The sequence below is a fragment of the Trachypithecus francoisi genome, unplaced genomic scaffold (genome assembly GCF_009764315.1).
Source record: "Trachypithecus francoisi isolate TF-2019V2 unplaced genomic scaffold, Tfra_2.0 Lachesis_group9, whole genome shotgun sequence".
Lineage (NCBI taxonomy): Eukaryota > Metazoa > Chordata > Mammalia > Primates > Cercopithecidae > Trachypithecus > Trachypithecus francoisi.
The window spans coordinates 30,494,114-30,506,495 of NW_022681474.1; the positions used below are offsets into that span (position 1 = coordinate 30,494,114).

At 39.9% G+C, this 12,382-nt stretch overlaps 1 protein-coding gene across 2 annotated transcripts in view; it reads right to left on the bottom strand.

The window, feature by feature from the left end:
• The window catches only part of MPP7 (membrane palmitoylated protein 7), a 303,028-nt gene that overhangs the window by 100,065 nt on the left and 190,581 nt on the right, over nt 1–12,382 (bottom strand). The window lies entirely within an intron of this gene.

The window sequence follows — 12,382 nt, forward strand, 5'->3', positions numbered from 1 at the left end:
ATCTATTTCAGCTTTTGTATAGGTGTCCTTTCACATTTTATACTTGAAAACTCACTTTAGTCTCTTTTTATTTATAGTTGAAGAAAAATGTCCCCCACCATATACGAAAAACAGTTGCACCTCACAATTTCCTGTCTTTAATAGGTATCAAGTAATACACTCTTTAATTATACTCAAAGCTAACCAAACTCCATTGTAAAAGTCTGGAAGATAAATTTTATTCTGATTAGCCAGATGCTATTGCTAAGAGAGGATTCTATGACATTTTTGGCAACCTGGTACACAATGTAAAGCTTCAGGGAAAGAATTTTGACACTTATGATATTACCAGAATGATCAGAGCGACATTTTTACTTAATATCTTGGAACCTTTAAATATGTATCATATCGAGGTAATAAACAAACTTTAAAGACTACAAGCTATAAAAAGTTAGATTTGATTTGAGAAACTATGAACACATCATTTAAAACAAAAACCAATCATACTAAGCTAAATTCACTTTGTTTAAATAATTATCAAGAATTAAGTCATCTCAACATATACTATCATAGAAAACTTACCCTATCACAAAACTCATCTAACTTCACTGCTGAACTCACCCTATCACAAAACTTATCTAACCTCACTGCAGTCACTTGTTTAAATGTCTGCTTCCCTGCTATAATAAACATAGAGACTTATTAAGAACTTACCATGTGCCTGTATTACCCACCTAATAGGTCAGTAATACTAGTAACATAGTCTTTAATGAGTTTAATATTTTAATCCCTCAGTTCTCACAAGAACATAAAGAGGTAGACAGCAGGACCATCTCATTTCACAGATAAATAGGAGTTAAACAAGCTGCTATGTTCTTGCAGACAGTAAGAGGCAGAGCTGAGATTTCAAGCTCAAGCCATCTGACTCAGTGTTGGCGCTCCTAATCACCCACTTCTCCTCTCAGACTAACATCTTGTCTGTGCTCTTCACTGCCATCCTTCACTGCCTAATGAGTATGGCCTGTTTGTAGGGCAAAGAAAGGAAGGCTGGAAAGATATATAACAAATCCCAGTGATTGTTTCTACTGACTAGAGGATCATTGGTGGTTCCTCTCCATCCCTTATATTTTCTTTCTCATTGGTGGTTCCTCTTCATCCCTTGTGTTTTCTTTCTGATGGCTTCCAATTTTCCCAGGTTAATTTCCATGAATACTCTAATTATAACATAAAAGTATGTGCCCCAAATAAACACATTATATCTCCACTTCATTTGCTTCTTCTGAGCGTCTTTTACAAATAGTCAGTTTCTCTTCCATCATCTTCTCTAGATCCTGACCCAATTGATAGAATATCCCACCCCTAGTCTGCCCACTCCAGGATTTTATACCATGTCAAACATTTTTTAAATGTTCCAGAATTTCAAAGCGCTGGTACCCTGTGTTGATATGTGTTTTACTTTACTGCATCATTTAAAAAATTAAGTTGGCAGGGGAGTAAATTTTACTATAAATAATTTTGAGCTGTTTGCTGTTTCCAAAAATATTGACAGAAATTCTGCTTTTTATTACTATTTATGATAACCAAAAGGAAAAAAAAAGATTTTTAAATTCTAATTAACAGGCAACACATATAGACTTTACCCCAAGGCTATCCAATAGAACTGCCTGTGATGGTGAAAATGTTTTATAGCCGTTTGTCCAATATGGTTAGCCACTGGCCACATGTGGCTTTTGAGCACTTGAGCTGTGGCTTGACTTGAGGAACTGCATTTTTAATTTTATTTAATTTTATTTACTTTACATTTAAATACCCACATGGCGCCAGTAGCTTTCTTCTTGGAGAACATGACATAATTTTATGCAGTCTATAATTTCTCTTTATATCCCAGAAAAATTTACTATGATACAGGGTGACAAATTTCCCTAAGTGGGAATATTTTGGGATCTAGTAGACAAATATATAACCAAAGATGTGGTTTCATCATCAATGAGCAATCTAGCATCTATTATTAAGTATCAGGTGTAGCAAAACCTGCAAAATCTCATTTATTTTAACTAAACATTTCCCTTTGCAAATTCAATCATGTAATAAAAGTACACCTCAGACCGAGTGTGGTGGCTTCATGCCTATAATCTCAGCACTTTGGGAGGCCAAGGCGAGCAGATCACTTGAGGTCAGGAGTACGAGACCAGCCTGGCCAACATGGTGAAACCTCGTCTCTACTAAAAATACAAAGAAGTAGCTGGGCGTGGTGGTGGGCACCTATAGTCCCAGCTACTTGAGAGGCTAAAAGGCAGAAGAATGGCTTGAACCCGGAAGGCGGAGGTTGCAATGAGCCAAGATCTCACCACTGCACTCCAGCCTGGGCTATAGACCGAGACTTCATCTCAAAAAAAAAAAAAAGTATACTTCATTTTTCTCCCCTGAGCAACTGGAAGAAGAGGAAGCAGAGAAGGAGATGAGGGAGGAAAGCTGTTAGGAGTAAAGAAGTCTAGAGAAAAGGGGAAATCTGGTTAAATTAATTTTATATAACAGTTATTCAAACACAAGATCCTAAAAGTCAGGACATGCTAAAATATATTAAATGCACTATTAAGAAAAAAGGACATTTCCCATGCCTATGTCCTGAATGGTACTACCTAGGTTTTCTTCTAGGGTTTTTATGGTATTAGGTCTAACATTTAAGTCTCTAATCCATCTTGAATTAATTTTCGTATAAGGAGTAAGGAAAGGATCCAGTTTCAGCTTTCTATTTATGGCTAGCCCATTTTCCCAGCACCATTTATTAAATAGGGAATCCTTTCCCCATTTCTTGTTTCTCTCAGGTTTGTCAAAGATCAGATGGCTGTAAGTGTGTGGTATTATTTCTGAGGACTCTGTTCTGTTCCATTGGTCTGTATCTCTGTTTTGGTACCAGTACCATGCTGTTTTGGTTACTGTAGCCTTGTAGTATAGTTTGAAGTCAGGTAGCGTGACGCCTCCAGCTTTGTCGTTTTGACTTAGGATTGTCTTGGCAATGCAGGCTCTTTTTTGGTTCCATATGAACTTTAAAGCAGTTTTTTTCCAATTCTGTGAAGAAAGTCATTGGTAGCTTGATGGGGATGGCATTGAATCTATAAATAACCTTGGGCAGTATGGCCATTTTCACGATATTGATTCTTCCTATCCATGAGCATGGTATGTTCTTCTCCATTTGTTTGTGTCCTCTTTGATTTCACTGAGCAGTGGTTTATAGTTCTCCTTGAAAGGTCCTTGACATCCCTTGTAAGTTGGATTCCTAGGTATTTGATTCTCTTTGAAGCAATTGTGAATGGAAGTTCATTCATGATTTGGCTCTCTGTTTGTCTGTTACTGGTGTATAAGAATGCTTGTGATTTTTGCACATTGATTTTGTATCCTGAGACTTTGCTGAAGTTGCTTATCAGCTTAATGAGATTTTGGGCTGAGACAATGGGTTTTTCTAAATATACAATCATGTCATCTGCAAACAGGGACAATTTGACTTCTTTTCCTACTGGATACCCTTGATTTCTTTCTCTTGCCTGATTGCCCTAGCCAGAACTTCCAACACTATGTTGAATAGGAGTGGTGAGAGAGGGCATCCCTGTCTTGTGCCAGTTTTCAAAGGGAATTTTTCCAGTTTTTGCCCATTCAGTATGATATTAGCTGTGGGTGTGACATAAATAGCTCTTATTATTTTGAGGTACGTTCCATCAATACCGAATTTATTAAGCGTTTTTAGCATGAAGGGCTGTTGAATTTTGTCATGTCTAAAACACCAAAAGCAACGGCAACAAAAGCCAAAATTGACAAATGGGATCTCATTAAACTAAAGAGCTTCTGCACAGCAAAAGAAACTACCATCAGAGTGAACAGGCAACCGACAGAATGGGAAAAGTTTTGCAATCTACTCATCTGACAAAGGCTAATATCCAGAATCTACAAAGAACTCAAACAATTTACAAGAAAAAAACAAACAACCCCATCAAAAGTGGGCAAAGGATATGACAGACATTTCTCAAAGAAGACATTCATACAGCTAACAGACACATGAAAAAATGCTCATCATCACTCGCCATCAGAGAAATGCAAATCAAAACCACAATGAGATACCACCTTACACAAGTTAGAACGGCAATCATTAAAAAGTCAGGAAACAACAGGTGTTGGAGAGGATGTGGAGAAATAGGAACACTTTTACACTGTTGGTGGGATTGTCAACTAGTTCAACCATTATGGAAAACAGTATGGCAATTCCTCAAGGATCTAGAACTAGATGTACCATATGACCCAGCCATCCCACTACTGGGTATATACCCAAAGGATTATAAATCATGCTGCTATAAAGATACATGCACACGTATGTTTATTGTGGCACTATTCACAATAGCAAAGACTTGGAATCAACCCAAATGTCCATCTGTGACAGACTGGATTAAGAAAATGTGGCACATATACACCATGGAATACTATGCAGCCATAAAAAAGGATGAGTTTGCATCCTTTGTAGGGACATGGATGCAGCTGGAAACCATCATTCTTAGCAAACTGTCACAAGAACAGAAAACCAAACACCGCATGTTCTCACTCATAGGTGGGAACTGAACAATGAGATCACTTGGACTCGGGAAGGGGAACATCACACATCGGGGCCTATCATGGGGAGGGGGGAGGGGGGAGGGATTGCATTGGGAGTTATACCTGATATAAATGATGAATTGATGGGTGCTGACGAGTTGATGGGTGCAGCACACCAACATGGCACAAGTATACATATGTAACAAACCTGCACGTTATGCACATGTACCCTAGAACTTAAATAAAACAAAAAAAAAGAAAAAAGGACATTTCAAAATCTATATACATTATGCCCTACGTATATGTCCATAAGGGTTTTTTTCTATAATTACATTTGTAATCAGAAAAGTCAGTAAAAATAAAAATCATTTTAATATGTAAGCCGTTCTCATAAGGAAGCCATAGTTACCTTCATTTACAAACTTCCTAAAAATAAACGTTTAATTTTAGTGAGGAAATCTGTTTTGGTTACGCACACAGTAGAACTTTTAAAAATAAAGCTTCAATAATTAAACTATGAATGAAGTACCCCCCAATGCAATCATGTGTTTTATACCTGTCAATGATGAACAGACTCCACCATGGCTATCTGAATTACATTACATTAAGTAAACTAAAGCTGCAATCCTTTTATTGGCTTCTATTACGAGTACAAAAAAGTACTGAAAATTATTGCTCAGTAGTTTGACTCTTCAACATGTTAATTAATGGTACTGGATCTAGAATTAGCACATGCATGCATACACCTATCTACCTCCATATATAAAATACTGGAGGTGGGGAGAAGATTCTGGGTACTAAAAAAGAAAATCCCCGGAACACAATCCTTTCAGAAATATGTATTTACTTCTGATGCGTGACCTTGAAATATCACCAGCCACTTTGCTAACTTTACAATGTAGGACTCCTGGACTTGGTGGATAAAACTCTCAAATCCTAAGCCATAGACCAACCAGTCCATGGATGGTTACAAACTCTTACAGCAGACTTTCTCTTCTTCCTACCTGATCCCAGGAAGGGCCAGACCAGCTTCTTTGTCATTTCCCTAGTAGTTTAAAGTTTTCTCATCTTCCCACTCACTAACAACGTAGCCCCAGAAAAGTAGCTACTCTGTGTGTGTATATCATAAAGCCTAAAAACTTGGAGGCTGTACCTTTGCTCAAACTACACAGTCAGAAGTAAAAATGTAAACAAATAAAGCCTTCCCACAGGAATCGCTGGGAGCAACTGGTACTTTGCCTTCAATTCCGGCCAGGGTGTTTGCAACATCTCTACACAGATGCATAATTCTTATAAGGAACATGCCTATAAAGTCTACAAAATACAAAGCACCAAAAACAGTTTTTAGGCTTAAGTTAAATTATTAAAAAGCAACAAACCATCAACATTTTCATTTTGGTTGAAAATGTAGTGATTCTATTTGAAACCACTTCTCAGAACATTTTCTACAGATCAGATTCCCTTAGTTCCCAGAACAATATTCTAGAGAAAGTAGCCAGGGCATTAAACATTTCTTTGGAAAATCTGAGTTAGTTGGGGAAAAAAAAAAACGAAACTTGAATTCTCCAATCCAGAGATATAAAATCTGTCCCATTTTGAAACAACCCCAAATTTCTACATACATTGATTTTTTACTTCCCATATATTACAATGATCAGAGTTGCCATTCTTCAAAAATCTATATTTCAGTAATTGTTGATGAACTGGGAACTGTTAAATTTTTGATTTGATGGATGTTACTACAGATGATGTTATAGAACTCAGGTTTCAACATACAAGTAGCAATCAATTACCTTGTATACTTGTTTGCAGTTTACATTTTAACAAACATTAAAACTGTAATTAGAGCTTACAACTAGTTTTGTAACAAAAGATGGAATGAACCATCTTAAAATGTGGTGAGTCGGGGATCTATGGCTAGGAGAGTTCACAGGTGACTCTCAGTTGATTCATGAACTCCTGAAAACCATATACAATTTGTTTGCATGCATTTTCTAGGAAAATAATCTCAAACACAGATGGGTGATTGATGCTAAAGGACTTAAGACTTTATTCATTAAATAAATAAATAGCCATTAAAGGTCAGGTGCGGTGGCTCACACCGGTAAGCCCAGAACTTTGGGTGGCCAAGGCAGGCAGATTGCTTGAGCCCAGGAATTCAACACCAGCCTGGATAACATGGTGAAACCCCATCTCCACAAAAAAATACAGAAATCGGCCAGGCATGGTAGTGTACACCTGTAGTCCCAGCTACTCAGGAGCCTGAAGTGGGCAGATGGATCAACTGATTGAGCCCAGGAGGCGGAGGTTGCAGTGAGCTCAGATTGTGCCACCGCACTCCAGCCTGGGCGACAGAGCCAGACCCTGTCTCCAAAAAAAATAAAAATAAAAATAATTAAAGAATAGGAGATTTGTGCTTCACTTCATTTTCCTTGGACAGATGTGGGGAGGAAGGGAGGTAGCAGGTAAGATGAGGAACAGAAAACCTGTTAGGAGGATATGGTTCTGGTGGTAAGAAATTAAAAAAAAAAAAAAAAAAGAAAACCACTGGTCACTTCCCAGTGCAGATGACTCTGGGTTCCTCAGGCTTCGCTTTCTTTGCAAACACAATGGACTTAAGCAGTTGCATCTCCTCTCAGCAGCCACCACACTGCCTCTATCCCCAAACCTGTTGTGAAATCAGATGTACTCTTCCAGCAATTGTTTTCTTTGTTGCCCCCAAGATAAACATATAGGCCCCTTATATTGTATAGATTTAACTGTTATCTCCATAGAATACAGGAAAAGGACTAAAAAACATAAAGAACTTATAGTATTTTCACAGTTTTAAAAAGGAAGTATCAACATAATTTACTGAGAGTCTTTTTTTTTTTTTTTTTTTTTTTTTTGAGACAGAGTCTCGCTCTGCCGCCAGGCTGGAGTGCAGTGGCCGGGTCTCAGCTCACTGCAAGCTCCGCCTCCTGGGTTTACGCCATTCTCCTGCCTCAGCCTCCCAAGCAGCTGGGACTACAGGCGCCCGCCATGTCGCCTGGCTAGTTTTTTGTATTTTTTAGTAGAGACGGGGTTTCACCATGTTAGCCAGGATGGTCTCGATCTCCTGACCTCGTGATCCGCCCGTCTCGGCCTCCCAAAGTGCTGGGATTACAGGCTTGAGCCACGAGAGTCTTGAAGTCAAAATACATGAGTTTAAATCCCAATTGGGCCCCTTCCTTACCCTTAAGCAACGTATTTAACTTTCTATGCCTTAGTTTTCTCATATTAAAAACAGGATAATAATCGTACCTATTAACTAGGGTTACTGTGAGAATGAAAGTCACCGAAGATGGCCAAATAGGAACAGCTCCAGTCTCCAACTCCCAGCGCGAGCGACACAGAAGACCAGTGATTTCTGCATTTTCAACTGAGGTACTGGGGTCATCTCACTGGGGAGTGCGGGAAAATCGGTGCTGGTCAGCTACTGCAGCCCAACCAGCGAGAGCTGAAGCAGGGCGAGGCATCGCCTCACCTGGGAAGCACAAGGGGGAAGGGAATCCCTTTTCCTAGCCAGGGGAACTGAGACACACAACACCTGGAAAATCGGGTAACTCCCACCCCAATACTGTGCTTTAAGCAAACGGGCACACCAGGAGAATATATCCCACACCTGGCCGGGAGGGTCCCACGCCCACGGAGCCTCCCTCATTGCTAACACAGCAGTCTGCGATCTAACCGCAAGGCAGCAGCGAGGCTGGGGGAGGGGCGCCCGCCATTGCTGAGGCTTAAGTAGGTAAATAAAGCCGCTGGGAAGCTCGAACTGGGTGGAGCTCACAGCAGCTCAAGGAAACCTGCCTGTCTCTGTAGACTCCACCTCTGGGGACAGGGCACAGATAAATAACAACAACAAAAAAGCAGCAGAACCTCTGCAGATGCAAACGACTCTGTCTGACAGCTTTGCAGAGAACAGTGGATCTCCCAACACGGAGGTTGAGATCTGAGAAGGGACAGACTGCCTGCTCAAGTGGGTCCCTGACCCCTGAGTAGCCTAACTGGGAGACATTCCCCACTAGGGGCAGTCTGACATCCGACACCTCACAGGGTGGAGTACACCCCTGAGAGGAAGCTTCCAAAGGAAGAATCAGACAGGTACACTCGCTGTTCAGCAATATTCTATCTTCTGCAAACTCTGCTGCTGATACCCAGGCAAACAGGGTCTGGAGTGGACCTCAAGCAATCTCCAACAGACCTACAGCTGAGGATCCTGACTGTCAGAAGGAAAACTATCAAACAGGAAGGACACCTATACCAAAACCCCATCAGTACATCACCATCATCAAAGACCAGAGACAGATAAAACCACAAAGATGGGGAAAAAGCAGGGCAGAAAAGCTGGAAATTCAAAAAATAAGAGCGCATCTCCCCCTGCAAAGGAGCGCAGCCCATCGCCAGCAACGGATCAAAGCTGGTCAGAGAATGACTTTGACGAGATGAGAGAAGAAGGCTTCAGTCCATCAAACTTCTCAGAGCTAAAGGAGGAATTACGTACACAGCGCAAAGAAACTAAAAATCTTGAAAAAAGAGTGGAAGAATTGACAGCTAGACTAATTAATGCAGAGAAGATCATAAACAAAATGAGAGAGATGAAAACCATGACACGAGAAATACGTGACAAATGCACAAGCTTCAGTAACCGACTCGATCAACTGGAAGAAAGAGTATCAGCGATTGAGGATCAAATGAATGAAATGAAGCGAGAAGAGAAACCAAAAGAAAAAAGAAGAGAAAGAAATGAACAAAGCCTGTAAGAAGTATGGGATTACGTAAAAAGACCAAATCTGCGTCTGATTGGGGTGCCTGAAAGTGAGGGGGAAAATGGAACCAAGGTGGAAAACACTCTTCAGGATATCATCCAGGAGAACTTCCCCAACCTAGTAGGGCAGGCCAACATTCAAATTCAGGAAATACAGAGAATGCCACAAAGATATTCCTCGAGAAGAGCAACTCCAGACACATAATTGCCAGATTCACCAAAGTGGAAATGAAGGAAAAAATCTTAAGGGCAGCCAGAGAGAAAGGTCAGGTTACCCACAAAGGGAAGCCCATCAGACTAATAGCAGATCTCTCGGCAGAAACTCTACAAGCCAGAAGAGAGTGGGGGCCAATATTCAACGTTCTTAAAGAAAAGAATTTTCAACCCAGAATGTCATATCCAGCCAAACTAAGTTTCATCAGTGAAGGAGAAATAAAATCCTTTACAGATAAGCAAATGCTTAGAGATTTTGTCACCACCAGGCCTGCCTTACAAGAGACCCTGAAGGAAGCCCTAAACATGGAAAGGAACAACCGTACCAGCCATTGCAAAAACATGCCAAAATGTAAAGACCATCGAGGCTAGGAAGAAACTGCATCAACTAACGAGCAAAATAACCAGTTAATATCATAATGGCAGGATCAAGTTCACACATAACAATATTAATCTTAAATGTAAATGGACTAAATGCTCCAATAAAAGACACAGACTGGCAAACTGGATAAAGAGTCAAGACCCATCAGTCTGCTGTATTCAGGAGACCCATCTCAAATGCAGAGACATACATAGGCTCAAAATCAAGGGATGGAGGAAGATCTACCAAGCAAAAAGGAGACAAAAAAAAGCAGGGGTTGCAATCCTAGTCTCTGATAAAACAGACTTTAAACCATCAAAGATCAAAAGAGACAAAGAAGGCTTACATCATGGTAAAGGGATCAATTCAACAGGAAGAGCTAACTCTCCTAAATATATATGCACCCAATACAGGAGCACCCAGATTCATAAAGCAAGTCCTTAGAGACTTACAAAGAGACTCAGACTCCCATACAATAATAATGGGAGACTTCAACACTCCACTGTCAACATTAGACAGATCAACGAAACAGAAAGTTAACAAGGATATCCAGGAATTGAACTCATCTCTGCACCAAGTGGACTTAATAGACATCTATAGAACTCTCCACCCCAAATCAACAGAATATACATTCTTCTCAGCACCACACGCACTTATTCCAAAATTGACCACATAATTGGAAGTAAAGCACTCCTCAGCAAATGTAAAAGAACAGAAATTATAACAAACTGTCTCTCAGACCACAGTGCAATCAAACTAGAACTCAGGACTAAGAAACTCAATCAAAACTGCTCAACTACATGGAAACTGAACAACCTGCTCCTGAATGACTACTGAGTACATAACGAAACGAAAGCAGAAATAAAGATGTTCTTTGAAACCAATGAGAACAAAGATACAGCATACCAGAATCTCTGGGACACATTTAAAGCAGTGTGTAGAGGGAAATTTAACACAAATGCCCACAAGAGAAAGCAGGAAAGATCTAAAATTGACACTCTAACATCACAATTAAAAGAACTAGAGAGGCAAGAGCAAACACATTCAAAAGCTAGCAGAAGGCAAGAAGTAACTAAGATCAGAGCAGAACTGAAGGAGATAGAGACACAAAAAACCCTCCAAAAAATCAATGAATCCAGGAGTTGGTTTTTTGAAAAGATCAACAAAATTGACAGACCGCTAGCAAGGCTAATAAAGAAGAAAAGGAGAGGAAACAAATAGATGCAATAAAAAATGATAAAGGGGATATCACCACCGACCCCACAGAAATACACACTACCATCAGAGAATACTATAAACACCTGTACGCAAATCAACTAGAAAATCTAGAAGAAATGGATAATTTCCTGGACACTTACACTCTCCCAAGACTAAACCAGGAAGAAGTTGAATCCCTGAATAGACCAATAGCAGGCTCTGAAACTGAGGCAACAATTAATAGCCTACCCACCAAAAAAAGTCCAGGACCAGATGGATTCACAGCTGAATTCTACCAGAGGTACAAGGAGGAGCTGGTACCATTCCTTCTGAAACTATTCCAATCAACAGAAAAAGAGGGAATCCTCCCTAACTCATTTTATGAGGCCAACATCATCCTGATACCAAAGCCTGGCAGAGACACAACAAAAAAAGAGAATTTTAGACCAATATCCCTGATGAACATCGATGCAAAAATCCTCAATAAAATACTGGCAAACCGGATTCAGCAGCACACCAAAAGCTTATCCACCATGATCAAGTGGGCTTCATCCCTGGGATGCAAGGCTGGTTCAATATTCACAAATCAATAAACGTAATCCAGCATATAAACAGAACCAAAGACAAGAACCATATGATTATCTCAATAGATGCAGAAAAGGCCTTTGACAAAATTCAACAGCCCTTCATGCTAAAAACGCTCAATAAATTCAGTATTGATGGAACGTACCTCAAAATAATAAGAGCTATTTATGGCACACCCACAGCTAATATCATACTGAATGGGCAAAAACTGGAAAAATTCCCTTTGAAAACTGGCACAAGACAGGGATGCCCTCTCTCACCACTCCTATTCAACATAGTGTTGGAAGTTCTGGCTAGGGCAATCAGGCAAGAGAAAGAAATCAAGGGTATCCAGTTAGGAAAAGAAGAAGTCAAATTGTCCCTGTTTGCAGATGACATGATTGTATATTTAGAAAACCCCATTGTCTCAGCCCAAAAGCTCCTTAAGCTGATAAGCAACTTCAGCAAAGTCTCAGGATACAAAATCAATGTGCAAAAATCACAAGCATTCTTATACACCAGTAACAGACAAACAGAGAGCCAAATCATGAATGAACTTCCATTCACAATTGCTTCAAAGAGAATCAAATACCTAGGAATCCAACTTACAAGGGATGTCAAGGACCTCTTCAAGGAGAACTATAAACCACTGCTCAGTGAAATCAAAGAGGACACAAACAAATGGAAGAACATACCATGCTCAT